Source organism: Scomber japonicus, chromosome 11 (assembly GCF_027409825.1).
Source record: "Scomber japonicus isolate fScoJap1 chromosome 11, fScoJap1.pri, whole genome shotgun sequence".
Classification (NCBI taxonomy): domain Eukaryota; kingdom Metazoa; phylum Chordata; class Actinopteri; order Scombriformes; family Scombridae; genus Scomber; species Scomber japonicus.
This window is the reverse complement of record NC_070588.1, coordinates 9000837-9025307: the sequence shown is the minus strand read 5'-3', so window position 1 is coordinate 9025307 and position 24471 is coordinate 9000837. Positions and strand designations below refer to the sequence as shown.

The 24471-nt window shown below is 39.0% G+C and overlaps 1 protein-coding gene and 1 pseudogene across 2 annotated transcripts in view; both read left to right on the top strand.

The window, feature by feature from the left end:
• The first annotated feature begins 713 nt into the window (after positions 1 to 713).
• On the top strand, positions 714 to 1632 carry LOC128368235 (olfactory receptor 6B1-like; annotated as a pseudogene).
• A 4410-nt stretch (positions 1633 to 6042) lies between these two features.
• Positions 6043 to 24471, top strand: part of adarb1b (adenosine deaminase RNA specific B1b) — a 118534-nt gene continuing 100105 nt past the window's right edge. For both annotated transcript variants that reach the window (XM_053329010.1, XM_053329009.1), the window contains exon 1: positions 6043 to 6203. The gene's annotated coding sequence lies outside the window, so the exon portion shown is untranslated. The remainder of the gene's footprint in view (positions 6204 to 24471) is intronic.

Sequence of the window (24471 nt, the reverse complement as noted above, 5' to 3'; positions counted from 1 at the left end):
TGCTGAAAACAGCTGCTGAGCTGTAACACATGCACATATATGGTTGCTCTGACTGTTTCAGGCCATTTTCTGCTACTGGAAGAACAATGTGGATTCTGGAACATTAGACCAGCTCTTCACCATCGTACGGATACTTGAGGGGTCATAGGAGTTTGCATGTACTCTGGATATTCACTGAATTCACTGGTATTGGATTAGAATCACTGACTCTACCTTTAATGCTCTAACTAGGACATCATAAATATGTGCTATATCTGCATTGGATTGTGTTTTTGTATAGCCTCAGTATGACCAATATCATTATGAAATGAAAAAATATAAAATGGACACTTGTATGATTCAATCAACATACTGTAGACATTTATTTTAGTTTCTGAACATTACTCGCTCGCATGATAAAATATTTGAGTCCATAGTCAATGTCTGACTGAAGAAAGAAGGGTTATTAATTAGCCATGGCAGTAAAAGAGAGCATTAATATAATTGATTTAACATCCATTCAGTGTGCTTGAAGGATAAAGAAATATGATGATGTGATGAAGGAAGTGTGAAGATTGCAATTACATCATAAAAGATGAACTCTTCTCCGGATCATTGATTGGTAGGTTTCAATTCCCAGCTCATGTGTTGAACAAGATAAAAACAGTCAAAAGAGAGAACAGACACAGGTGGGGGTTCACAGCACATGAGAAAGCAAAAAAAGCGGTCCTGGTATGACGGATAATGTTACTTTTGTGTTTTTCCTTTCAAGATTAAATGAAACAAAGAACCACCGTTTTGCTATCTTCTCTGTCACTTTACTGTATTAATGTTTGATTTTGCTGGTAAATATTTGTATTATTGTGACAATCATCATGGATAAAAACCTGCATGAACCAATGTATATTTTATTATGTGCTTTTTTCCTAAATGGACTTTATGGATCAATTGGTTTTTACCCTAAATTGCTCTGGGATCTGCTCTCTCCTATCCATGTTATCTCTTATGCTGGATGCTTTATTCAGGCTCTAGTTATTAACTCTTTTAGTTGCATTGATATTTCTCTTCTTGCAGTGATGGCATATGACAGATATCTGGCTATATGTCGACCCCTGCAGTACCACGCTATCATGTCAATGCAAAAACTCTTTAAGATATTATGCTTCTCTTGGACAACACCTTTCTGCATTATGGCTGTAAAGACATTTATAACTTCTAGATTAAAACTATGCGGCCAATATATCCGCAGACTCTTTTGCTCAAATGGGATTATTGTTACACTTGCTTGTTTCTCAGCTGAAATTCTTATTAACAACATTATTGGATACATTTTAACAATGTTTTTTTTTCTTAATGTTTTGTTTATAGTTTGGTCCTACATGCATCTTATCAAAACATGTGTGAATTCTATAGAAAACAGGACAAAGTTTATGCAAACATGTGTGCCTCATATGACCTCCTTTGTGATTTTTCTTGTGATGATACTATTTGATGTAATGAATATGCGATTTGGTTTAAATAATTTTCCTTCAAAATTTTCTTGCAATAGAATTCCTTATCATACCACCTATGATAAATCCTATAATTTATGGTTTTAAATTGACCAAGATTCGAAACACAATTTTGGGTTTTGTATATATCAAAATAAAATGATATGCATACATTATTAACTGTCTTATTAATTAAGCCAACATCTATAATGGTACATAGTGTCCTATGATGTTTCTCATCCATGATGCTGTAAAATCTTGTATGAATGTAATGTTTCAGATTATGTTGTGTAAGTTCAGTTGTAGAAATAGCAAAATGGAAATGCATACATCGATAAATGTTGATCATTGTTAATCGACATCCTGCATTTTACTACTTAAATTTGTGTTCACTTGTGTCTGGAGTATCTGCTCTCTTTTTCTGTGATTTAAATGGTGAGTTCACAATCGTTCAAGTCTTGAAAGTCTTGAAATAATAGTCAGGTTCTCAAATGAACATTGAAATTGTTTTTCCTCTTTCATTCCTCCTGTTACTGGCCATTAGAGGATCCCTGCATAGTGAAGGAGGGCCAAAATCCACAAGCCTCATTCTGTGCAAAAATGTATTTAAAGTTTATGAATCTTCAGCTGGCCAAATTAATCAAATGAAGTAGATATATTTCAATGTTACTGTCTTTTGGTGCCAGAGGGAGAGAGAGAGAGAGGGAGAGAGAGAGAGAGAGAGAGAGTGCGACTGTGGCACTTCATAACTTGACTGGATGAAGCTAATGGCAAGATAAGATAAGATGAATCTTTATTGATTCCAGCATAAGGGTCAATAATAAATGAGACAAAAATATGGTAAAATAAATAAAATATTATATACAGTAAACTGGATCTTTGTAGAAATAAATCATCTATATACAAATGTGCAATATGCAGAAGTCCCTGAGATTTACTTACAGATATGCTCCTGACTGCAATCATTCTTATTGTTGAACTGTTAGCCCTACGGTGGCCGAGACGCGCCATAGCTGCAAATAAAAGTAACGCTGCAAACAAAAACAAACGCTGCTGCAAATAAAAAGAAACACTGCTGCATATAAAAGAAACGCTGCAAATAAAAAGACACACCGCATCAAACAAAAAAAACGCTGCGAATAAAAACAAACGCCGCTGCAAATAAAAGAAACACCGCAGCAAACAAAAAAAACACCGCAGCATATAATAAAAAAAACGATGCAAATAAAAAAAGACACAACAGAAGTGGATTACCGGGGACTGTTTTTGCCGAAACACCGGAAGAAGAAACAACAACAACAACAACAGGAGTACGAATTGGAAAACGAACTAGAAAGTAAGTGAAAATGGTAGTGTTTGAGGGTGACTTGTCTGTTTCAGCCAACATGGGGATGAGGATCGGAACTGCAGACACTTAAAACACGCTGTTCCGCCTATGGGACGAGTCGGAGGTTGGGAGGTAGCCACAAGTCCTTCTGAATGTTTTAAACACCAACCCTTAAACATATATATTCATGCCGTACATTGTTAGAAAGCATAGGTTGCCCTGATTCATTCAAGACCACTCACGAATTATATTGGTTGCTCATAGCCGTAATAGTATTCAGCCACTCAGCTAAAGTAAAAACAGCTATAATCTCTACATACCTTCAAAGTCTTCCCTTTATCCACAACGATCATCTTATGACTCAGGACTTTCTGTACAGCTCGCCAAGTATCCATTCTTGTGAAATATGAAATCCGTTTCCATAACATCGAAATACTTTCCTCAATATGTCCATGAATTTAGTCCAACACGTAACGTAATAACACAAATAAAAAACCATATACGGTCCCTTTTACGTCTTTTCCTGACCTACACATACAAGCAACAACAACAACGACAGTAATAAGCTGTCGGAAAGTACATGTAGCGACATTAAACACTACCATTTTCACTTACTTTCTAGTTCGTTTTCCAATTCGTAGTCCTGTTGTAGTTGTTGTTTCTTCTTCCGGTGTTTCGGCAAACACAGTCCCCGGTAATCCACTTCCGTTGTGTCTTTTTTTATTTGGATCGTTTTTTTTATTATATGCTGCGGTGTTTTTTTTTGTTTTGTTTGCTGCGGTGTTTCTTTTATTTGCAGCGGCGTTTGTTTTTATTTGCAGCGGGTTTTTTTGTTTGCTGCGGTGTGTCTTTTTATTTGCAGCGTTTCTTTTATATGCAGCAGTGTTTCTTTTTATTTGCAGCAGCGTTTGTTTTTGTTTGCAGCGTTACTTTTATTTGCAGCTATGGCGGGTCTCGGCCACCGTAGTTAGCACATACTTATCATATAACTTTCCATCATTATAACAACCTTTTGAAAATGTATACAGTGTGCCACAACATCAAAATCAAAAGCTTTTTCAAAATGTTGTTATTACTGCTGAATGTTTCAACTGCAAAATTCAATTAAACCTGTCCCCTGTTGTTTGAAGCATGGTTGTATTTTGATACTAGTTTGTGAATGAGGGGGCTGTGTTTCTTCATGTAGGGATAATGTCAGTCTGAATGTGTCCTAGTTTGCATTGGCACACCCGCTGCATCAATGCGTTGCCTCCTATGATCCAATGAATGAATGAATGAGAGGGCTGTTCTTTTTTTCTAGTAGGATAAATAAAGTTGGTATGAACCTGGCCTAAAGTTAAGTAGGCTCAGATTAAGAGCATTAGTAAAGGAGTTTAGATATAACTGATAGCTGTAAAATTACATTAAAAATATCAAGATTTCCTCTGTTTTAGTTTAACTTGCTTATGTCTAACTTATCTGAGCAGGTAAATAGTTGTAAAGCAGGTTGTCTTTTTGGTAAATCATTATCACTGCTGACCTTTAACAGTTGTATGAATATTTATGTGCCAGATATTGGTCTGAGGTATATCTCTGCTAATAATACATGCTTCCTCATAATTTCTTAATGTGGTCTGTCTGCTCAGGGATTACAGCTCACCTGCGTGGTGTAAAACAAGCATTAGGTGAGACTTACAGTCATTTCCCATGATGATATGAGGATGTCGTATATATGCTCACATTGTGGCAGTTATATTCTCGCCATTTATAAAGAGTGAAAGATGTAATTCACTGGTAGTGTCTAGTATCTGTCTAATTTCATATTCTCTGTCTTATCTTTCTATGTTTAAATTTTGAAATAACAGGTGTGAAGCTGTCATTAAATGTTATAGTATGAAGTTTTCACACCTCGCTACAATATGAATCATTAGAAGACACATAATTTCACTGTTTTTGCTCATTATGCATGGCACTGAAATCTACATAAAGTTCTGTCTTCAGACCAAATTTGAAGCTAAAATAGCTATGTTTTTATCTTTATGTTCTACATATTGCAACTAGTTATCTTTGAATCACACGATCTTTATTTTCAATGTGCACATCAGCTTTTATTCTTGATTTCAGTGGTTCTCAATTTTTTTTGTTTCATGTCAAGGAACTCTAAACTGACACAAATTATACCATGAAACCTCATTTGATGAGATTTTGCATTTTGTTAAAGAAAGTCTATGAAATAACTAACCAAAATAGTCATATATTATGTCATTATGTAGTCTTGTTGGGGAACCCTTCGAGGACGGACCCCACTTTGAGAACCACTGCTTTATTTCATGTTGAGGCATTTACACTCCTCTTGGTTTTATTTACATCCTGAGCTCCCAGAACCTGCCACTCCTATTAAAAAAAAATGCTGTCATTGCTATGTAAGTCCCAGGAACATTGTACACATGTATATAATCTCAGGAACTTCTGTATATTGCACATTTATATATTGCAGACGTAACTGTAATCCATTACAGTTACTAAAAAATATAGTAGATGATTATAATGGGAGTTACATCTGAAGTCAGACCTTTGAGATTTTTCTCAGAAGGGTTTTTCCTAATATTTCAATATTTAACATGTTACTGAATACATATAGTCAATTGCTGATTTTAATTATTTGAAATCAATATATTGTTTAGATTTTGTAAATAAATCATGACGTTGACCTTATTTGGAGAACACATGGACTTAAACTGTGTCACAGTATCAATTACGGTAAGCCCATGTCATACCAATTAAGCCCATGCCAAAAAAATTATATCTTTATTTTATATTCCAAAATCTACATGAACTAATGAATATATTTCCAAATGAGAGATACATCTTGCTTTATAAGGAATTATCTTCCTCATAAATCATGTCAGTATCCATGAAAAACACCTGAATTTATATTTTGGTGCTTAATAGGTAAACTCACTCCTTCGCGCCGCATTCTGTTGAAGACCCGCCCTACTCTGCCTCTGATTGGCTAGTAGGCATTCCCATCGTTAGTTTAGGCGAGAGATGATTGGCTTAGTATAAGAACGTCAACGTCAGAGCTAATCAGAGGCAACGTAGGGTCGTGTCTTTGCAGAATGCGGGTGGGGAAAAGCAACACCGAGCGCACAGCAGCCGCTCCGCACCACTCGGCGGCGATAATGCCCCATTTCTGTTTCACCAACCATGACAAAACATCAAACAGAAGAAGTAGGCCGACAGCAGACTGTGGACACTGCAGTACATGCGACCGTACAACTGATCTCAGCCCGTGTTCTGCTTTTTTTTCTCCCTCCTTCCTTCAACACCAGCGACGACACGGAGCAAAACAGACGTCTGTGTTTTGAAGTGAAGTGCTACTGAAGCCCGGCAACCAAACCCCAACTTTCCGTCTCCTGCACGATAACGTGAGTAGGCTGTTTGCGTGTTATATATATATATTTTTTTGGAAGGGGGGTGGGGGGTGTCTGCAGAGGATGAAACAAACGGGGGGTTTGCTGCTAATATGATTTGGGTTCCGGCTATGTTTATGTAATATTAGGCTTGTAATCCACCAGAGCAGTGCAAGACGCAAGGAGATGCACCGGTCCAAATTATTTTAAACCCATGCGTGCATCTTAAAAATGTGAACTTTTACCCTCCTCTCTGTAAGCCTTGTGTGAAATTTATCCCGCTTGTATTAAAAACACGACTGTGGGATTTTTATGGCTGTCATCTCTTACCCCTGACAGCGCTTGCCTTGCCTTGTGAAGGTCTGCCAGGGACACACACTGCATCATGTGCAATTCACACAGATATATATTACAAAGCATGTTAACGCAGTGCTGGCTGCATTAAAGGTGTTATACAGGTTATGCTCTGCAGTGTTCAAAAATCTACTCCTGTCTCTGTGTGTGCACGCGAGAAAAAGATGACTGAGTGATGTGAGATGTGTATACCACTACAATGTATCCAGAAGCAGCAATTCCTGCCTTTTTAAAATATATATTTTTTTATTAAATGACTGGTTTTGCATACCACATCCTCCCAAAAATGATGATTGCATCTAGACAGTTTTTCCTCTACATTGCACCTGTGAATGCTTTGACACTGCTCCATGTCTGTGTCATATGGGAAAAGCAGCCAGAGTACTTTTCTTTTCTTTTTTTTTTGTTGTTTTTTTGGTGTCATTCTGTTTTTCACAGGTTTCACAGGTTTATTGACTTTTTGGTGGTTTAGTTTTTTTTTTGTTTTTTTCCCCACTGAGACTTAGTGCTGCTCACCATTAAAACAAGTGGAGCTCTTTTGACAGATGGAGCCACTAGTTTCTCTTGACGTGGCCCCTTGTTCGGCTCAAATTGAGGCCAGGTTTAGAGTTGCGCTTCGAGGTGGAGCTACATCTCATAATCCTTAGTGGTTTTTCAGTGTTGGATAAAGCCAGATGCACCATTTAGTGATGATTGGAATTGAAAAAAAAAAAAAATGTAGAAATCTTTTGAAAATTAAATTGCTCTCATCGTCTACTTCAGGTTTTTAATGTACGTTTTAATGCAAACTTTGAGAAAAAAAAGACTTATTTGCATCATCCACTAGCAAACATCTGCAGTGGCTACAATGGGGGCGCTAATCCTTTACTGCTCATCATTCACCTCCTATTAAAATGAATGACTTATGGTCTACGTCAGACCAACAATGCGTTAATTTGTGCACAAAGCGTAAAATGACCTTGCGGCCAGAACCATTAAGACCAATAATAGAACTTACATCACAGCTGTAGTCCGAGCATTGTTATAAGCATTTCATAATAAAGTGTAAAAAAATGTTATTAACTTCAATCTATTTTTAATCATTAAAAAGGTGAAAGTACCTCTAGTGCTATGATTGGGATAGTATAATCTGAATATCTAATAATATCTTTCATAATAAAAAAAAAATTAGACAGCAAATATAAAGCGTTGAAAAAAAATGTGATTAAGATCAATATAAGTTTTAAAATCTATCATTTAGGAACGACATCAAGGCATCACAATATTTTGATACAAAAGTTTTAAATACTTTTTCTTAAAAAAAGAAAATACTTGCAATAAAAATGTGTGTGCTAGCTAGAGATCTCCAGAACTGACCCTGGGAATGATTTTCGGGGCTGATCCGTCCATTTATAGCTGCTAAAATAGACCTCATCAAATGCTGATCCTTTCTTTACTCTACTCAGTTGTGTTTCGCTCATGTCAGAAGGGCTGCAACTTAATTAATCAATTATTAATTCATCTTCCGATTGTTTTCTCAATTAATCAATGAATTGTTTTATTTATAGAATATCTGGAAATTGTGAAAAATACCCATCATTTCGTAGAGTTCATGGTGACGTCTTCAACTGTCTTGTTCAGTCCTATCAAAAGTCCAAAATCTCATGTATAATAAAGAAAAGCCTCAATTTCTCAACTTTGAGAAGCTGCAGCCAGCAGATGTTTGGCATTTTTGGGGTGGGTGGGTGCTCTGTTGAAAGCATCTCAAATTATTGATGCTATCCTGTGAACTTCTGAACTTATTCATCCTCTTACCTCCTCCCCAAAAAAGTGATGTTTTGCAGTCATATCATGATTAAGTTGTATTTCTACAGTTCTTCACTTGTGCAGTATTGCAAGTTTTAAAGTGAGGTGTCACCACGGCCCTGAGGGAAGAGCTAATCAGTAAATAATTGATGAGTTTTTATGTTTTCAAGTTCAATATGGGGACATATGAGTGAAACATCTCTTCCTTTAACTTGTGATGTTATCAACACTTCTTCCCTCTCCAGCCGAGCGGTGTTTCCCTTTGAGAGTACCCCCATTCCCAGAGGGATCCACCCTGCTTTAGTCCCACGTGGGGTGTGAGATTTGTCTCGAACAGGTGACTCAGACTCACATTTTGCAGAGCAACGCAGGAGATTTCTGCTGACAAACACTTGTTTTTGTTTAAAGAAATTTAGCAGAATGATTGAATCTATTTGCACAACAGCTGTCAGGGGAAAGCAATTTTGCGGATTTGCCGAGTTAAACGGTGTAATTGAGGTTTCGCAAAAAAAAATTCTGGGTGCAGCAGTCGGCTAAAACAAAAAACACTGTCAGGGGCAAGCGCAGCAAATACTGATCAAAGCTGAGTTGAAGGGCCGGCTACAATAGGCCTTACTGTATATTTCATAAAAGTGCTGCAGTAACGCTTCCACTTGCTGAGGTGACAAGTTTAAAGAGAAAACAGCTTAGACCAGGCTCTGAGAATACAGTACCAAACTGAGAGAGTGTGTGTGTGTGTGTGTGTGTGTGTGTGTGTGTGTGTGAGGGAGAGAGAGAGAGAGGAGAGAGAGTGAGAGAGAGAGAGAGTGAGAGAGTGAGAGAGAGTGTGTGTGTGTGTGTGTGTGTGTGTACTCCATGTATATGCCTGCATGAGCAAAGTTCACTCATCTCTGCAGCACTGTGCCCTCTCAGGGAAGCTGCATGCGGTTGAGATGCTCCACTGGATGTGTGTTGGTAAACCCATGCAGCCCAGTAGAGCAGAGCAGAGCAGAGCAGAGGCAGCTACTGGCACTCCTGAGACTAAGAAATAGTTGTTGACTGTAAGAAGAAGCCCCCTCCCCTCCCCCCCTTTTTAAATGCCACTGTGATACATACGTGGAGACAACAGAAACTTTAGCCGTCACCTTTTCTTCACAGCTCCACGTGGACGTAGCTGCTTCTGCCATTGATCCATGTGCATCTTACCCTGAGGACATTGTTGTTTCAGTCCACTGCTAGATCATGTGGGGTGGGTGGGGGGGGGGATGGGGTGAGGCTCTATAAAAAGACTATACATTTCCTCAGGATTTGTGGGCTGATGGGTGCTGATGAGGCTGCACATTTGAAGAAAAACCACAGGGGCTCAGTGTCAGCTGTAATAGTGATAAGCAGCTGGATAAACACTCTATCAGTCAAATGCAAGTATTCTCAGCGATAAGCCTGCATAAAATACATCACTGATGACTTAAACTCGACCTCTAAGCTCATACTTATCAACTAATAACGTTAATGCCCCGCTTTCTCTTCTCAGTCTTTTACGAGCAGGTATGTTTTCCACTGTCACGCTATCAGGAAAATTTTTTGCAGACCAGACGAGCACCTGCCAAGAACCAAATTTGGGCAAATTGTCTCTTTATTGAGAGGAGCACCTGCTAGACGGGCGAGTAATTGTTTGCAAAGAAAATATTTGAATGCTAAGGTTAAGTCGGGGCGAAATGAAATCAGCTCTGGCTGCGTTCCCGAATGTTTACTGTCCCCAGTAGGATAGTGTTAGTGCTGCGAAAACAAACGTCAGTCCAGTTTACAGTCAGTCAGACCAGCGGCTGTTTCTGTTAAATGGACAATCGAATAAGCTTGAAATTAAACAACAGCTTTTTTGAGGTTTCTGTTGTGTGGATAATTTGGAAAGTGTTTAAAATTCAAGGATTTCAAAAAAAAAAGTTAGTTAGCTCACTCTTAAGTTTTTGTCTTACAGCACTTTTGAACTCTTCTAATGAATACATTTCCCTAGATACTTCTTATCAGCAGCCACTTCCACTCCAGTTACAAGTCGTCCATTGTCTTGTGTATTTTTCCTGAAACACTTCAGGCATCCTGCTTTTGTTGTCTCCTACTTTAGTTATTGATGTTAAATGTACAGTAGCTCATATTTCACGGTGTTGCGTCAACCAGTCAGTGCTGTGTCACATTTAGCAGTCTCCCCTCTTTCCTGTCTCGTCTGTTTTTAAGCTGCTTCGGTACAAAATAAGAGGAGAGCTCTTCCTGTCGTCTGCACACTGGGTCTCAAGAGGAAGAGATACACACGAGCGGCATCGCATTGGAGTTTTCACACGGCCCCTAATCAGTGTAGAAGTTTAAAAAAATAAATAAAAAATTAGCCCTTAGCTGCATCTGACAGACATGACAAGTGCCAGGTTCCTGTCTTTGTTTGAAAATGTGATGATGATGATGATGATGATCTGTTGCGGAGGAGTCACAGACATTGTCAAACTGGTTGCCACGGTTGCAACATCCAAGTTTGATCTGGGGAAAGCAGCGCCATTGGACTCGGACAAACACGTTTCACACGAATCCCGAGCGTGACCCAGTTTTTCGTGAAACTTGTATCTGCAAGTAAGAAACTGGGAATGAATGCAGCGAGTATAATAGGTTAACCAGGATTAAGCTCTGCAAGATGTAACTGGCAGGAGACGCCATTGACTTTTGATATTTGCTTGCTTTTTTTTTTTTTTTTTTTTTTTACTTTGAAATAAAAGTCTGGTTAAACTGTGGACTTGATGTAAAGGTGTGTGTACAAAATTTTCTTTTGAACGCACTCATTTATTATTCTTTCTTTCTTTTCATGCGAGTTCATAAGTGACAGCGATGTGTGGGTGAACAAGAGCCCTGTTTTTCTTTTTCTTTTAAAAAAAAAAGCTCTTTGTTCTACTCGGGTTGAAACGTACTATTTAAATACCGTTTGTGTCCCATTCAGTTGCAAATCTTTACCACAGTAAATAATAATGAGCCTCTGAATGACCTTGCTGTCTCACGTTCCTCTTTTAGTTCAAATTAGAACCGAAATTGACTTTTGACTTAATTTTACACGAGTGGGTTTCAATCAATTAGCCAGTCTGTGTAAAACATACTGTAATAGATGATGCTCAAGGCTAAAGTTACTAACCACAAAAAGAGACTTTTAGTGATGTTAAATATCTGTGTATGCATTGTGATGTAAATGAGACTCATACTGATATTATAGTATACTAAGCAGTTATGGTTGCCTTCATTAATTTGAATTACAAACTGTTCAGCTGAAGCACTGCAAAGTAAGAGAGGTCAAAGGTATAAATTTATCCATGGTGAACTGCACAGATATAATGATGGCTCTAACAAAGCTGTCTGTGCTTTCTTCATACTGTAGAAACATTAGGTTTAAGCTTTTCCTTTGGATTGGGTGTCATCTTTGTGGCAAATACCAAAATAATATATATTTTTAAGCCTTACATTGGATATATATTTCCACCAAATGATGTGCAGCACGTTGTAAGAGTCTTTTAGAATGTGTGTGACCATATGCCAGCTAGCAGTATGAATATCTTGTCAAAAAAAAGGGTCAGTTTTATTTATTATTCACCATCGTTTCCTGTAAAAGTTTAAAAGTGATTTTGGAATTAAGGGGGGGAAAGTCATCCAATATGTGTGGAGAACTTTCAGCATTTTACAGAAGCTCTGTGGCTCAACATGATAAGTGCACTGCGCATTTCAGGAAAAAAAAAAGAAAAAAAGAACCAAAAAAAGCACTTCTTGAGCAGATGCATTTACTCAGTCCACCTTACAGTCTTATGCACTCTCAGCATTCGTGGGTCACATGGGAATTGGACCTTTTTTTTTTTTCTTCTTTATGCCATACTCCACTCTGGCCTTACATCAAACTACCAAACTAGGCCGAGCAAGCACCAACTTTTCAGCTAAAGCAATCAAAGAGGTTTTTACCACAGAGTCGGAAGCCTGGATGGAGGATATTTCTGTATCAGATTGTCTTGCCCACCAATGAGCAGGCAGAAGACAGCAGACTGTAAATTTGGACGGTGGAGTGATGGCGGTGAGGGATAAGGGTTTACACAAATCAAGCAGCGTGACCTCAGCTTGCGTGACTGAGACATTCTTCTCCTCCCTGAGGGTGGCCACATCAATGCCGCCTCATCACCCCTGTCACCAAATTGGTGGTGAGCAGTAAGCCGCAGGTTGTGGCCATTATTCATGCAGTATACATTAAGATCGCCACAGACTTGTGACTGCATAATGCATCACTTTGGGGACTACAATAACCTTTAAAATACAAAAAAAAGTGGTAGGTGTTGTCAGTAGGCATGCACAGTCCCATGTGAATGTGAGGGCAGTAGTCACCTTTTTTTTTCAAGGAATTCAGAAACTCTTTTCTTTTTTTTAACATTCACTGGAGATGAGTTCTCAGTGAAAACAGAAGAAAGGGCTAATGCACATGCCAGACAACGTTAGCATCAGAGCGTGAATGTGACATTACAGTCAATGCTATATACACACGCTCACATGTTAGCACCACAAAGGGCAGGACAAGGCAGTACGAGGCCTCCGTACAACCACCAGGGCCACGCTCCAAACGGTTCAACGGTTGGAAATTGTGTGTTAGCTTCTGATGAGAGCGTTCATGTTTGGGTGTGTGACCGATGTGTTTCACTTCTTTATGCTGTTGTAAAGCTGCATTCAGAGGTTTGCTTTTTGTGTGATTTGAGCGAAATATTCTGAACTATGGTGTGTTAAGTGCATGAACATATTCAGCGTTATGTTATTATAAATGCATAAATGATATGTATTTGGATTGCAGATAAGTCAGAATATTTATTATGTTGTGTTATGCTCTGCACTCTTTCCTGATCTCAGTGAGTCTGGCTGAATATTCATGTTGTTCCTCTGCTCTACTTCATTTAAATGACTTTGTGGCCACAGAGCTGCTCCGCTAGAGTAGTTGAAGGTAAATACAGTGTTGTAGCACATGTCATTGGTACTTCATGATGTATGGTGAGGCATTTGGATGCTTGTTTTGTTTTTGAAATGAATAAGAGTTTGTGGGCTAAGGTTTTCTTCATCTGATCCGTCTGTTTAAGTTTAGGTTTGTTTTAAGTGTTGCAGGTCAGCTGTTTGTTAGTGCTGCAGTTTCATGCTCCACTCTGCTAGCGTGACTGTGATGGGCTGAGAGGTATTCAAAAGCTGCAAAGCTAATTATTAAGCTATTAAATGTGCCAACGGTTGTTCTTTTATAAAGAAGCACACCGTCCACATGCTGCTTTTTTCCCCCTCACATTGTGAGTCAGTCGATTCAGAATGGCAGAAGATAAGAATCACAATTCATTTGTGGATTGATCTGTTTTTGACTCGGCCTATTAGTCACAGTAAAGATTGTAATTGGTACTTTGACAGCATTCAAGAAGACTTTGTGCCTAGTTGTTATGTTCAGTATGCATTTTTATCTTCTGTCAAACCAAAGATGCTCAGTCAATACTTATATTGTTGTTTTCTTGAACTTTGCACCAGACTGCACTGAAAACCTCAGTTTCTCTCGTCTTGTTTGTACTAAATGTATCTATTTGTCAAATAAATCTAATTAAAATATGTTTCTTATGTCACTTATGAATAAGAGCGTCCTTGCTTTCCACAATAATTTGTTTAGCATGAGTAGCTGAAACAATTATAGTGACTAATATAGTCATTATGATGTATTCATTTAGTGGTTATTACTTGAACATTTTCTGGGTCTGGGAGACCCAGAAAATGTATAAAAATGAATTTATTTCCACAGAGATCTCTGATGGTTATTGCTATTATTGTTTTCCCAAATGAATCTCTTATTTTCTCATCTACACCGTCCTTCATTTATCAGTTTAAGGCTTTCATGAGAGTGTGACAACTTGAAAATGGATAAAACCAATAACTGATGGCAGCGGAAGTATAATACATAATACAATATAAAAAAAATAAAAATAAAAATGTGTTATTTTAACTTCACTAACAGAGTAACAACTAAGTTAAATAAATATTGTTTTTTTTCCATTCACACCAGATTGCATGTGTCAGCTTTGTTTTCTCAGAAGTATTTCATTCTGCACTCATGTGGTCCATTTACTCTTTCTCAACTTAAAAATGTGTTTTTGCTGAAACTTCACTTGAATGTTTGATCTTAATTGTGGAAAATGATGCATGTGCAGAGTTTGACGCCAGAAAGCTGCTCTCATCATCATCTTCTGAAAGGGGGGGAGGGGTGGGGGGATTCCTCTGTGCTCACCTTCAATCTGAATACCAAACAAGCATAATTTGTGACATCACAACCAGTTTGGAGCCAATCACGGTCCAGTGACGTGGAAACTTGAAGCCTCCAGTGCACAAACACTGATAGTAGTATATTCTGTGGAAGTAGGAAACATCTAGTGTTAAATAAAGTTTTGAAACTAAATATATTTGCATATGATATATATTGCATATAAGGGAGAAGGGGGGTAGATGTAATTTTAAGCATTTTTTCTAACGATGTAATTGCACTTTTAAGTAGCAAATGCATAAAAAGACAAATTATAATTCTAAGCAGAATATTTTTACATGTCTTAAAACGTATCTGGAGGGCATCTTTAAGTTCAAATGAAGTGTTGAGAAAGCACGCATGCATACTTTTAACACTGTGGGAAGATACGCCTGCTCTCTCCTTCCCTACAGAGTGTACACTACCTCACTGCCTTTACATAAGCGTTCAGTGGAGCTCTAGTATACTGAAGCCAAAAAAAAAGCCACATTGCCGTAGGTTATGGTTACAGTGTGCTGCTCTATCTGTCAGTGTGCCACTTTGTGTCCCCCCCACCCACCCCCAATACTATCTCAGCCAGGCCTTGTGAACATACGCACACATAAAGGTTCATGTCATAGCAGTTTGCTTGTGCGTATGACCCCTGATAACATGGATTGTGTCACGATGCGGCTATACATGTATTCACTGTGGATTAGACTAAGCCCATCAATAATGCAGGCCACATGGAGTAGCTGTGAAAAGACTCTTTTCTTGTTTTATAAGCTCTACACTCTGCTCCTTGCTTTTTCCAACAAGGTACAGTCAGACGGTAAATCCCCTGCCCACGAACAGTAGATTCTTCTTTAAACTTTTCAATGTTTGAAGAGTCTGTAGCTGAATAAATGAATGAATGAATGAGTGAATGGAGTACCCCCTGCTCCTCCGCTCGCTTGCATGCTTTCCATATTCATCAACCTTCTCTGTTTCCGTCTTGTCCTCCATATTCTATGGAGCTCTGCAGAGTCCTTGGTGATATGGCTATATATAGAAGGTAAAGGAAGAGTGAGATTAAGGGAAATAGAGTGCCTTTTAGTGCACTGTCTTGGGTAGCTTGCTTCAGCGCTCCTGTTTGAAAGGGTTAATGACGCTCAGATTTAGCCGGTAGATTGTTTTGTCTGTGCGGGAGTGACTCAGGTTGAGGAGGTCAAGCCTCTGCAGTCTGAAATAGACTTCCTCAATTAACCGCAATTCCTTCTGGCTAAATGCCATTTTGTGAAGGAACAGCCTTTACAGCCCCGAGCTGCCTTTTGTTATCATAGCCGTTAAGTTTCAGCACTGAGCAAAAAATGAGTGTTATGATATTATTCTATCTCTGTTGTTGCTAGTAATTGACTGTTCGTTAAGTCCTGCTCCTTTTAATTACTGTTCAATTACCTAGTTTTCATCCTGGAATGGCACATATGCAGTTAATAATGATGGTGGCAGATTTACCTCCCAATATCTTTTTAGTCTTGTAAAACACAGAGTATTTTATTTCAGACAGAAGTAGACAAAGTGATGCTTGTCATTTCTACCCTGTCACCGTCAATTTTGGCGCCTGAAATGACAACTGCTGGCGGCAGACTTTTATCAGCTCGAGCTACAGTAGCTAGCTAATTAAGGTCAGTTTCTGTGCACTTTATGACATTTTAATGTTTTCATCTGAGTTAGTTAGACCTAATGAAGAAAAAAACTAAAAGTCAGACTGTTTTTCGCTCTAACATTGAGCCTGTTGGGATTCTTAGCTTACATATTTGTTCAGATTATGAAACTGTGTGTTTTGACATTTAACATTATAATGAGAAAAAGCCTTTAGGATGGGGACTAATGGATATGTCTGCCAAGCATAACACAGTCTTGGGTAACATTGGCTTGTGTTGCTTCAGTGTAAATCCAATAAAGAGCAGGAGAGAGCTGCTAACTACCTCAACTCTGACAGCATTCAGGACTGACTTCTCTGTAGTGGAGGAATACTAGTCATTGTATGAGCTAATATAGCCTGTTAACCTACAAATAATGTGTACTAGTGCTTAGTTAATGATGTGCTACCTGACCATGGAGGTAGACAGTAAGCTAGTTTGCCAGACATGATAATATTAGCAGCTTACGTTAGCAGGTAAACTGTTTAATCGGCTCCTTGCAGTTTCTCGGTTTTGGAAAGGTGATTTTAAAAAAGTAAAAAGAAACTCTTGAAGTACTTAGCGTCACTCACACTATTCACACCACTTTGTACATTTGGAGAAACCCAAAGCTTGAAAAACCTGCTGTTGCTAGTTACGGTTGCTAAGCTGTGTCGCCTATTCGGGGGAGGCGTTTGGAAAACTGTCAATTAATGCCAGCGTCTGCTCTTTAAATCTGCCAGCCATGCCGATAAGTAGGTGATGAAGTTTGTTTTTCTCTGCCTTGTCAGTTTTTTTTTTTTTGTAAGACTGATAAAGATGCTGCAGTGGAGCTAAACATGCTTCATAGATACGGAGGGGTGCTGGGACTTGGAGCTTAGCAGGTGCTGCTGGCACATGGGGGCATATTTGTGTACTCTGCTCACTCAGTGGGAACATTTTAATTTGATCCCTTTGTTTCTATAAAACAGGTCAGGATTTGCTCTACCCCTGGGCAATTTGTGTTAGCGCTCGTAGAGAAACCACTGTAGAAATGACGCAGGAGAGGTGCAGCATCATGTGTTGTCAGCAGCACTCGTAAACTTGGCTTGTTTTTTGGAATTTATTTCCTTTGGTGACTTAGGAGCTTGTTAAGTTTTTATTTAGGCTTTATATGGATTTCATCACACACTATCAGTCATTTAGTTATTATGGGATCTGTCTCATACCCAGAAAAATAACACAAAACCAGACTGAAGACATCTTGCTTGTCTTGGCATGATACTAACGTAACGTTCATTCATTCATTCTGAGAACAATCAAGACAAGTGTTTCGATTGCTGGCAATATTTAAAGCATGCAGCCTCCATTTGCAACAGATAACGACAGTGTTGTCTTTTCAGAAGTGGAAAATCCACATACGTCACAGAGGAATGTTCTCTGTTTTCTGTCTTTACATGCCTGAAGTTACAGGTCATTCGCTCGGCCAAAGAAAACGATCCCAAAGTCACATACGATTTTCAATCTGGATTATAGCAGTATGTGTTGAATTTTAATCAAAATAAATTAAAATTGATGTTTGCATATTAATAATTTTAAAGCAGGAATGAATGTTTGTGAGAGATCTGAACTGTCGTGTGGATGGTGGAGGTCTGTTTTCTCTCTTTCCTTTTAGTGACAGTCACAGTGAGGGGGGTTTCCTTTAATTAATAGACCAGTACTGCATGTAAACAATGGTTAAGGAAACTCCCAGACAGGCTATATCAGTCTGATAATTTTAGTGTCATTATGGTTGATTTTAAAAAATCTTCAAGAAGGCGCAATGGTTCCTCAAAAAGCAACCACTTTATCTACATTGTTTTAGGCTATTTTTTGTTGGACTTTCCACTACAAAACATATCTGAACCAATGTGTACTAAATTCATCACGTCACGTCACTCTGTCCCCCTATATAAACTGTAGCTTTCACATGTTCTTGGCTTCTGGATAGGATCAGTCTCCATCCCCTGGAGACCAAAACCACCATTTGTTTGAAAGACCACATTATTAAACCGCTACTTCTACGTGTTTTTTTAAGCTACACTATTTGCATGGCTCAATGCATTTGCAATGGTAGTATTGGTCCGGGGTTGATTTGAACCCTCCTGTTTTTCTTGGGTCAATTTTGACTCAAAATTGAGGTATAATTTCTTTAAATGAGGCATATTGACCATAATTCCCCCCCCCCCCCAAAAAAAATGTGTAAAACCTGTAGCGATAAGTTGGAATGACTAAAAAACGTGACGCCCATATGAATCAAAACCTCAATGTCAAACCCCCAGTTTCTCACCCCCAGCTGTTTTGTTAGTTTATCCCTGTGTGTGGGTGCTTCTTTCCTGTCTTCTTCCTTTTGCACATCTCCTTTGCGTGTACTCTGCACTGTGTCTGTGTGAGAGAGAGAGAGAGAGGTGGCTTTGTTTTTCCAGGTGATGTCAGTTTTTGGCGGGGTCCGCTGCGCTGTAATACCACTGTTCTGGCTCACTTGTCATTTGCCATTTGTTCAGTGTGGTTTAGATCTTTGCATAAGCAGCACTGGATCCCCCAATAATATAATTAAAACATGTTAATATGGATGTATTTATAGATTTTTTTTGAAGAACGCTTCATTCTGTCCAGGCTGTTAAAGTAATCAGAGTAGTTTTATAGCTATGATACTTTACATAGACCTACCTGCTGAAACTCTTCGCACACTCACTTCATTGCAAGTATCCAAAACGTAGTGAAGCTTTATTGAATTCACACCCATGCAGCGTGATAAAAGAGGAATCTTGATGAAGTTATAGTTACAGTGTGAGAGTCCCGGGTGGCCTCGCTGTTACGCAGTTTTGGGGCGAGCGCCTGTTACGTTGTCGGTTCAGCTCTGTCTCTTTCAGCCTTTGACTGCTCATCTGACAAAAGTGTCAGTAGTGGGATCACATCAGAGTTCTTCACTCGCAGTCAAATGAGACTCTTTTTTTTCCCCCCACTGATAGTCCTCTTTGTTCCTGCGTTGGTGCTTCTACACTGCGAACTGAGATATTATTTGTTAATCATATGAATCATCAGTGTTTTACTCTCAGCTCTTTTCTCTCTGTCAGTTTATCATCTGCTTTTAAGCCTAAGAGATATTTCTTCATGGACATACGCTCACACACGCAGACACACATGCTCCTCGTTATTCCCAGGGTTTGGGATTTTGTTTCTCTCCAGGCAACACACTCTCACTCACAGACCAAGTGGTGATGAAAGATGCGCCTGAATTACGACGTTCAGCCAGAGATCTGCTGAGTACCAGAGGCAGGTGTGAGTTTTTTTAGCATCTTTCCCCCAAATGTAGCTCTTTCAAATGTGCCCTGCATGCTGCTGAACCTTTCATAGGAGCCTTTTTTTTCTCTAAGAGGCTTTTCATCAACATCTTGAATTGCAGTTTTTTGATTAAACCCGTCAGCATGTCCTTGGTGTGCTTTTGTTTCTCCCAAATGAAAATCTTAAGTTTCCCGAGTATCGCTGAATATTAAATTAAATTCTTACCATAAAAAGTTGAAAACATGAAGTCAGTTGTCTACTTACAGATGTCATGAAGTGGACCTAGCCATGAGAAAAACTGGCATCAACCTGACGGCCCAAATCCAGACAATTTGGCAGTGACCGGTATTCATTTAGGAACAGGTGCATTTCTCTTTTGAACATTATCACACAGAATCAGTCTCACTTATTTCTGCACCAGGTGTTGGTAAAGCATGGCAAACTTTCTGCCAAATATAATATTTGCCAGATTTAAAAAATGCCTATGATCCTTCTTTTCTTCTTTGTATCTTCTTAAGGATGATTGATATTCTAATGTGAAGTCGATTTAACAGGAAAATGCTGTTTTGTGGACACACGGCAACAACACAAAAAATCCTTTAAATCCTGGATTACATTGATATTGAAGTGTGTAATCATGATGGATAAATAACCTCATGATGGTACAACTGCTAACTTGAATAATACACTACACCCCCCTCGTCCAGTTGAGGCCTGACAAAAGATACTTAAGATTTCAGCTTTGACAATGTGGTGTATATTGCTCTTTTGAAAAATAATAAGACCCCAGAGAGATGTGCCTGTGAAAAATAAAACAAAAACGACCAATTTTACCACTTGTATTTTACATGTTACAGTCTATGAATTGATAAAAGTATGATTCACCCATCTAAACCGCTGCTTTGTAAAACAGAATGAACCAAAGACAAAACCTTCGTGAGGTCACATGACAGCGTCTCCGAGTGTTGTCATTTGAACGTGGAGCTAAAAACAATAACAGATGCAGATGGAAAGCCTTTAACGGCACAGTTGTGTTTCAGTTAGGTGAAACTATTGAACTATTGTGTTGGAACCAAACCTGATGACCTAAATAGACACAGAACAGGATCTAAACAATGTCCCACACGCGTCCTGGCTTTAAATAGCAGCTTAACAGCAAGGGGGCATTTTGGGAAAGTTTGGAGGGAAAAAAAAAAAAAAAAATTCCAGTAACACTCTGGTCTGTTTGGGATTAGTGAGGCAGACGGCTGCTTTTCTTTACACTTCCATTTTAATTACATTTTTGGCAGTTTGCTGATCCACTTGTCTAGAGAAACTAATATTGAGCACAGTAGTGGAATAAACAACCATCACTTAAGTCAAAGCCGTCTAGCTGCATATTGCTGTTCTAGTCATCTGTTGCTCAGAGGGGGAAAATGAGAAGTTTTAGAGCTAGGGGAGCAAAAGTGCAATTGTACTTAACATACAGTACAATGCGTTCCACTTTTGGCTGTTTTATTTTGGTGCTGTGCTCTGCTTTGAGTAGCGTTTGTTACAGCTTGTCCCCTATATTGGTGAACACAAAGCTCTTTGTGTTTAGCCAGGCACAGTACACTTCCCATCCACAGCTGTGTGACACTGTTGGGTCACATCTCGCTAGTCCCTGCAGGATTTTCGCTGAGTTATTTTGGGATTATCACGGCCAAAAATGCAGCGGCTTTTCTCAAAAAAAAAAAAAAAAAAAAAAGTGATACAATTTGCAATATTTTTGCTTTGCTGTAAAACTGTGGGAACTAGGACAAATTGCAAGCACTACTATGTAATCACTTCTTCAGCGCTGTAATGATATAAGTTACCATGGCATGAAATGTGTGAATTGGTCCAAATCACAAGCTATCTGTTGATTTGACAGTTTCATGTGGAAAAGTTGCCCTAATTCAGCAAAATTGCCCTCACGTGAATTACTGCGACTGTAAAATCGCAGTTTACCAGATGGGGCTATTTGATGCGGAGAAGTTGCAGGAATTCTGCACAAATTGCAAGCAAATATTGTAGAGATTGGTTAAATTAGCTCTAATTATTGCAAATGCAGGATCGGGTTTTCCTGAAGGGACTATCTCACAGATAAAAGGTAATTTTATTCTTGACCCATTTTACATTTTATTACATTTTCCGACCATGAGATCAGAGGCAGTCCATGAAGCAAACGGTATCACATTAAAGAAAGATATGCGGTTTTCTAGAGTTCAAGGTGAATTATTTTATACGTACATTTATGTAATAGAAGGATGAATTGTAGCACACTGGAATGTCTTATCTTGAATTCATGTTTTCTTTGCGGCCTGTTTTCCGTGGTCGTTCATTTCTCTTTTCCTGTCTCTCTTCCTGTCACTGTATTGATACTGTGTAGTAAAACTGATATGATTAGTTGGTTGACAGAAAGTTCTTTTTAAAGAAAAAAATGTCAATACTTAACTGGTTCCAGTGTCTCAAATGTGAATATCTGCTGGTTTTCACAGTCTTCCATGATAGTAATTTGAATCTTGTTTGGACAAAACAAAAAAAACCTGCAGAATAAAACTGTGACATTTTCCACAGAGAAGCAGTTTAGTGTTCAGTTTCTTACCCAAGGACACTTTAAAAGGTGAATGGGACAGGCTGGGGATTGAACTTCCTACCTTGTGATGACTTGACAACCTGTTCTACTTCCTGAGCCTCAGATGCCCCATTATGTAACTTGTGAACACTCTCTGTACCTGTAAAAAATGTTGTTCAACACGCATAATCTATGACCTGATGGTACACCCACAGTCCAAGCGGTAAAAAGACCTTTTTAATATTCATTAAAAGCATGTCACATTAAGGCTGGCTGGTACATCCAACAGCCACTATGAAGGAGGTGTTTGTGTCCCTCAGAGGAGCTTCGCATCCTCACAGTTTACTACGGGCTGCAGAGCAGAGTGTTGCAGGCTCCAGTGAAATGCGGCAGCAGGCAGACAGGCAGCGCTAGTGGTTTTTGGAAGGAAGATGTAGCAGTCCTATTATTCACCTCTGTTGCAGGGATAGTGCTGTTTTATGCCTCCCAGGGGTTCTGTTCAATCATTGGCGCACACTTTATTACCTTGTTCTGTGGAGATGTGTGTGCACTTGCTGCAGAGCCCTCTGCTTTTAATTTATGTATTGCATAGGGATTTGTTTGCTGTAGCCTTTGTGCGATGTGAGAAGCATTTTTGAGCATATCAACTTCTAAAACTGCTCCTGTGTGTTAAATAAATATCTGTGTTTGCCACGGGTCATATATGTGTATTTGGCTTCATCGTTCTTCTTTCCTCCTCTGACACCAGTGCCGTGATGATGCTGTTGCAGATTTCTTGCTACACTCACCACAGATGTTGTTTTGACCCCAGTGGGTCAAAACAGGTTTTCCCCTAATTATTTGAACAACATCTGGGCACAAGGCGGAGAGAAGGTGGAGGAGGACGTTCGTCCTGGAGGGCGGTCGGCTGTAATCGAACCGTAAATAAGACATGGCTCAGGGGATGTGGGATGCTTGTGCAAGCAAGCGTGGGTTTGTGTGTGGGAGAGAGGCCATTTCAATAGAGTGTGCAGCAGGGCAGGGGGGAGGGGAAGAGGTGGAATCTGCCATATGGATGAGAAAGACAAAGGGAGAAATGGAAGGGAGGAGAGGAGGAAGAAGAAAAAGAGAGAGACTCAGTGGCCCACGTCAACTCACTTAATGCTCCCTGCTGGCCCCAGGGATGCTGACATCACAGTTTTGTTGATTCATTCCCCCTCTCCAACTAGTTCCCCCATCTTTTGCAGTCGGTCTGTATTCGTGTTGCCCTTGTGCTCCTCTGTTTGTAATGCCCCCCCCCCCTTCCTCCCCCCCGATCTGTCTACTCGTCCTCGTCCTCTAGTATGACCTTGCGAGTCTGGAGTCATATTATTAGGTCTGCTGATGCATACGCCTAATGCCAGAGAGTGTCTGTGATTGCAGAGTTAACACTGTGTGCATTATGTAAGCTTCAACAATAGGGGATGAAGTGAAGGCAAAAGCCAATATGAGCTACCAAAAAAATGATGGACGTGATTGCTTTAAGTAAAAAGTGTGGCTGTGCTCTGTCATTTAACACTAAAACTGTCTTGATTACATATTCAAGAACTGCCAGTGGACCATTTTGACCCCATACTGTAGATTTTAAATGCTTTAGCTGCAGGACAAAGGTGTGTTATAGCAAGACTACAAATTGCAGCCGTATAGCCTGATGAAAATGTGTCACTGTGCATTTTAGATCCTGCTTTGAAAATACACCAGTGAAGTGTAATAGTAATGTGACATCGGGAAACACGTAAAAGGAGTTTTACATTGATACATGATCTGATATTGTGTCATTTTTGTACGAAAAAGTTGCACCAGTTTAAACTTAGCATCGTTACAACCTAAATGTTTACTAAGTTTAGATTTGCATATGACTAAAAACAAGTTGCACCTCATAACTAGTTCTTACTTACAGATTGTTACTGAATATTTCTACCTAGTGACGACCCATTTAGAGTTAGTATGTGAATGTGGAATATGGTTGAAATATTTGACCATACTATAAATAAATAAAATGCTGTTTAATAATGATGTAAACACACAAATATCACAGCATAAAGTACTAGTCAACAGTTTGGACACACTCTCTCATTTTAGCTATATCAGGTTTCAAGTGATGTCAATAACCAAGGTTCAGTATTTAGCCCACCGTCCTACTGAATGTTCAAATCTACCGGCCACTTGACTGGTGCTAATAAAGTGAGACTAAATTACCGACTAACATGTGTTAGGTTAGCGTAATTGAATATTTAAAAGCAACACAACACAGCTGCCAAATGGACCAACAGCTGGTAAAATAATTGCAGACTGTACATGTATAAGTAATAAGCT